Consider the following 6,574-nt stretch of genomic DNA (forward strand, 5'->3'; position numbering starts at 1 on the left):
ATTTTTATTAAAAAAATAATCCAGACCGAGTCGGATTGACTTGGCCCACACCTCGCGAGCGCCCAATAAAAGTGAAAGAAGACTATCATTGCTTTTTTTATTCTCAAAATTGTTCTTTTTATTGAAAAAGTAACTTTTTTTTTGTTTCTTATTTTTGGTCTAAAAGTGTTCCCGGAAGCAGAATTAGATTCAGAATTATTTGCGTTACCAAACATATTTCTAATCCTTTTTTTGTTCTGGAAAACATAAATAGAAAGACAGAAACGTTACCAAACATATCCTAAATTGCAATTTGACGAATTGGGCCAAATTCCACTTGCAACACGAAAATTACCAACTGTTAATGCTGGCAACTTCGAAAAAAAAAAAAAAACTAGTTTGTTTGAGAATTAATCAGATTGAAAGCGGCGTCGTTTGCTATGATTTGCAACATCATTTCTTTCTTTTGGAAAATTCCAAAAGAAGTTGAGCTGAAATCATTGCCATCTTCCTTTTGTTAGCATCATACACGGCCAGGCCAGGAATTTTGCACCCCCGAATCCAATTATAACATTCTTTGACTTGATCCAAAGAGATGAAATTTCGCCACGTGTCAACGACATAAGAGGAGATATTAGCGTTGCATATCTTAATTCCAGCCATTATGCGTATCCGATTCCGGCATCATCAATGTTATTTGAGGCTTTTATTTGTTTTGTAGAAAATAAATAATTTAAAAATATTTTTCTTAAAATTAATTGCGTGTATCACTTGAAATAGTTAGTCGATTTAAAATATTTTCACTATCGACAATAATATACGTCTAAGTATTTTCCTAGACGATAAAATATTTTTCGAAGTAATACAATTCGATCATTTTAAAAAAAATGCTTTTGAAATTGTTAATTGTTTGCCAAACAAATGCACCATAAGAGATTGGGAGTGTGAATAGTAATTGGATAGCCGATCCTTTTCAGTTTTTTTTTTCTTTATAGTAATTTTGGAATTTTTTTTTTTTTGGCCAAATGCACACCTTATGATATTTGTGCATAATACACGATCTTACTTTTCGCATAACCCGTAAGATCTATTTAAATAAAGCTGGAAATATTAAAATGCAAGTCCTAAAATTTGGCCTTATAAAGTTTATTTTGTGCATTTAAATCCTAAAACTTATTAACCCGTGCATTCTGGATGCGTTTGGTCGTTCGGATTTCTAGTCAATATAGAACTAGATAGGAGAGGATAAGAAATTCATGGATTTGATCATATCCTATTTATCATTTGATGAACAACGGATTTAAAGTCTGATATTTTTATATGCTATTCTATCAATTGTTTGATAGAAATTGAATATCAATATAATGATTCTTGACTTGTACCATCCGAATGCTCTTCTCTAGAGCCGACGCGGCAGATCTCCAGCCACTCGCCGGTCCCGTCAGGTCAGAGCTCAAGGGGACGACCACCGGGAGCCACCGCGACAGAGACGAGAGGCGGTAGCAGGCCGACGAGTCACTGAAATTAAGGTTTGGATTTTTTTTAAAGGAATTTGGCGAAATTATGGTATTTATCTTGCCTTGAATGTTCATCTACGAAAAGATTCGAATGGTTGAAGGGTCTTGTCGCTGATAATAGCAGCAGGATATCGTTACCTGCTATTATGGGTGAATTGCAAGTACATGTGTTTTTAGGCAGTGTTAGGTCCCCTTTGTTTTCTCGATTTTCGTTAGTCTTAGAGAAGAACATTTAAAGACGAGCTAGGTCACTTCGCAACATGTCATCACATTGGCCTTCTCGTAAATACGAAGTAAAGAATGCTTGGAGTTTCATTCTAAATCAGTTCGGTAGTACTGAGAAACTACAGAAAGCTTTCGAATAAACCTTAGTCGGCTATACCATGCCTAATTCCGAGAGATCGATGGTCGCTCGTTGCCAAAGTTATTGGCAATGGATGCCTCTAGAATAACTTTATTCAGCTTAAATCCGTCTCCATCGGAGAAGCTATCCGCCACCATTAGAGAAGCTGCTCGCCGCAACCGGAGAGGCATCCTGCTGCCAGAGGGACGGCTTGATGTGGCGGATGGGGCATGGGGGAGAGGGGTGGCTTAATTGTGCTGGTATTATGGATAAGAGAAATCCTATTTGCCTCTATCCCACCCTTCTCCTTAGGATAATTTTATCCTGTCCCGAGCAACTACCAAACACAGGACATGATTATCCTATCCCGAGTTCTATTCGGACGACCAAACACAACCTTTAAGTCCTTTCATCATCTTCGTGGATAGAAAATGATAGGTGGCTATTTTATTTCATTTGTTTTATCTTATATGGCACTCTTGCAACAAAACCAACGTTGTATCATGACACCACATTAGAAAACAGAAAAATATAAAAATTAAAGATAGAAAGATTTAGAAATAAGTTTAAACTACAAGGAAAAGTTATCTGAAATAAAAAAAGAAAGAAGATTGTAGGGGGCAAGAGCCGCCGGAGGCGGCAACTCCTCCCCCAGGCCCTTTATCGACACTTCCACTTTAGAAATCAACTTCTGTTTCTAAGCAGAAGTTGATTTTTCTACTTTTGGAGATAAGTAAATTTATTTTACTTCTTCAAGTGGCTCCAAAAGTACTTCTGAAAGTAAAAAAAAAAAAAAAAACTCAAGAAGTAGAAAAATGAAGTTGCGTGACCTAATGGATTTATACACCAGCAACTTATCAAATGAATTTTTGCTCCGGAAACACTTTTGAAGCAGAAATTTTACTCCCAAAGTGTTATCATGTGCGACCCTTAACTATTTTAAGATTTTTTATAAAAATTTTAGTTTTTTCTTTTGAATTTTTTGATGAGATTTTAGAAAGTTGCCGTTTCATGTGCAAGGATTGTAAAATTACTAAAAAGGACACGCGTTCAAAAAATAATACAAAAAGCCACGGGGCATTTTGTCCACTTAAAAATTGACGAAGGCAACAAAAGAACTCGATTGGATGAAACGTATTTTCCAGCACAAGGAAGAGGAATGAGAACTGGCATTCGAAGCTCTACTCCAACTCTTTTACCCTGCTTGAACAAACACCTTCAACTTCTACATGTAGAGAGCTTTTAGCAAAACCCAATTCGAAGGGTTCACGATCAAACATATCTGCGGGGGTTTGTGATGTTAGTGTCGACCAAAATGTCACACAAGCTTCATTCTCGTTTGCATCAAGCACGAACATTCTTCGGATCTACGATAACGTGACTCAAACGATCATTGACGCATCTACCACAACTAGTGGGCAATGTGTCCCTCTTGTCGTTTCGTGACTACACCCTACTTATGAGGGGAGATGAATGTTCTCAACACTATGGGTGAGACACGAGTATTTCAACCATAGTTTCAAAGCGCCGCGATTACGCAATTGTGCTTACCGGCGATACAAGGCTGCTACGATGTGCTTCGGATGCAAGTCGAACGCAATCCCAATGCGTTTGCCTATCGAGAAAACATGTGAAATAATCAATGAACTGATCAATCGCAAAGTCAATTCAAAACATGTAAAATTACTTGGCAACTCCATTCCACACACAAGCAATATCTCGTCAGCTCGTTTCCGAAAACTAGAAGATTAATAGAGTCAAAGCCCCAGGTATGACTCTGAGCAAATAAACAACGAGGATGCTATATCGAAATTGCTTGGTCTCACCATTGTCGCAACAAATTCTAAGCTCAATCCTGAATCTTCAATGATGTCTATTTCTGATTTGATGGGTGAAAAAGTATTTCCTTATTTTGATACGATCATTCCTAGTGTTCCAGGATTCTAGGGACTCTTGGTTGATTATTCTCTGATTGTTTAATTTCGTAAGGATGCTTAAGAGCACTTTGCAGCTCATTCTAAAGGCATTCTAAAGGCTAGTTGTACATATACGTGGCCGGTTCTTTGGAACCGGCGGTTCCGATTCCTACAAAAGGTGAAACCGGAGGTTCGGGGCCTGTTTCGGTTCCATTTTTTAATTAAAATAATAAATAAGAAATAAACATAATAAATTATAAATTATGAATTATAATCAAATTGTACATTGTAATAAATTTTGGAGAAAAAAGAGAGAGATGAGGAACGGGCTTGAACTTAATGAATTATCATTAAGCGCCTACATATCTTCTTGTGGAGAGAAGAAGCAAAGAACATGTAGTTCTTTTACCTTTGATAACCCAAACTTACCTCATCGTCAATCGTCGCTACCCATTGTGGTACCCATGCAGGTGGTATCTCCACAATCTTCACTAAAAAATTCGTGTTCTCGATCCAGCTCTTGGTGTCGAAATCTATCCTTCGTCCAATAGTCGACACAGGCTTGAGCTTCTACGGACTCCGGACTTAATCTTGAACAACAAGAGTTCAAAACTAATCCTCCAACACTAAATGTTTGTTCAATCGCAACTATTAAAAAAGGGGTTGCTAATATCCGGCAAACAATGATAACAAGAACTGGGTAATCGATTGAGTGACTCTTCCACCACTTCAAGATTTGGAAATCTGCATCGTGTTCGGCATCACGAAACTCAAATTGAGTGGTTAAATATTTTTCTAATTCAGAAATACTACCTGTTGCCTTTTTTTTTTAATATACTCTTGAGCATATTGTACTATCTACTAAGTGAACCATTAGCTTCGTTTCGTGAGGCAGTAGATTGTAAAAATTCACAATCACTTAAACTATATCTACTACAAAATTCTCTATATAATACTACTATAAATTCTTTAACCTCATTGTATATTTGAAAAATCTATTGTATCTTCTAAATGTGAACAATAGTGTATCCCGATAATCTAATAAACCATTTAATTTAATACGTGGATAAAAAATAATACCAACTAAATAGACAAGATGAATTTTGAAATAATAATGCAATCATTTTTCTCGCATTATTAAAATAGTCCAAGCTAATTCAATATCTTTTTCATATTCACTAAACATACCACCAATATTAACATACTCTATTAAAAATAAATGCGTAGTAAGATAATAAATACCAGATAAAGTATTAGTAGTATCATTAAAAAATTTCAAAAATTCTAAATTTTTTTTGCAAACGTCCCAATGTTGCGGAAATAAAATAATTTCGGGAATATTTTGCGAAATAAATATACATAATAAATCTTTGTAATTAAAAGTTTGACGAAACAACTTGTAGCTAGAATTCCAACGAATCGGAATATCTTTTGGAAACTTTTTTGCCCTTCTCCCATGTTGTTTACAAAATTTTTTCCATGTTTTCGTAAAATGGACACAACTCCATAAAAATTTAATTGCACCATTTATTGTGGCGAGAGAAGTCTCAAAAGTTCGTAAACCATCTTGTACACATAAATTTAAAACATGACAAGCACAACTAATGTGGAAAAATTATCCGCCAAAACAGAGTTTACAAATATTTTCTAAATTGGGAATGGAAACGGTATTTGCGACGGCATTATCAAAACCAATTGAAAATACTTTATTTATCAAATTATATTTTTCTAAAACTTACCTAATTATTTTATAAATATTATGAGCCGAATGCTTTTCATCAAAAACTCGAAATGCAATAAATCTTTTTTGAATGGTCCAGTTGTCACTTATGCAATGACATATGACACCCATATAAGAATGAATTTGTCAAGGATCACTCCAAATATCGCTGCCTAAATGCACACGCCCATTGAATTATGTAGAAAATTTTGCTTTTTTTTTTTATAAAGATGCAAAAGTTCATGTTTAAGAATAGTTTTCGGAAGAGTTAGTGCTTGCGGAACCAACGCAATATTTATCAAATATTTTAAATTAAAATTTTCACTAGTAAACGGAACATGATCAAGGGCAACATATTCAGTTAATGTTTATTTATAAAGTGCATCATTATAACGGAATAAAGGCTGAGTATTATGATTGGCGTACCCGAAAATTTGTTGTTGCCTAGTATCGATTTCCGCTTGCGTTGGATTTTTTTCGTCGGATGCCAACGGAATGTTCCATATCCGTCTCCTTTGGTAAATTTGTATGTTTGTTAACAATATTTACAATTGATATTATACTTACCTTTGTTTTCATCATATACCTTATCGAAGTGCAACCACAAGTTGGATATACTCTCTCAGCTCTTCCGTTATGGCTCATTTGCCGTCGACGTTTCTTCGATATCAATAGAAGGATGAAGACTTTCTTGTGTTGAGAAGAGGCTCGACGTTCGGAATGGGAACAACGTTGATATTATCGTCGTCGTTTTCCCAATATGTATACTCACAAGGATCATATCCAAGAATAGGATATTCGGAATATCTCATCGCCATATTGGCATTTTCAGTATTTCTACTTCTACTTGCCATTTTTTAGAAAATTGATCGAAAATCCGATTGAGAGAATTGAGGCGGGATTAAAAGAATTGAATAGATTGAGAGAATTGTTGAGATGATTTGTAAGAAAAATGAAAGAGGAAAGATAGATATTTATAGAGAATGAGAAGATTATTTAACTTTAAAAAAAAAATTTAGGGGGAGGGGGTTAAATTTAGCCATTGCAATTGCAACGGCCCAAAGAGCCGTTGGGGCCTTGGGGGGAAAGAGCCCAATGG

Source organism: Rhodamnia argentea, chromosome 1, assembly GCF_020921035.1.
Source record: "Rhodamnia argentea isolate NSW1041297 chromosome 1, ASM2092103v1, whole genome shotgun sequence".
Lineage (NCBI taxonomy): Eukaryota > Viridiplantae > Streptophyta > Magnoliopsida > Myrtales > Myrtaceae > Rhodamnia > Rhodamnia argentea.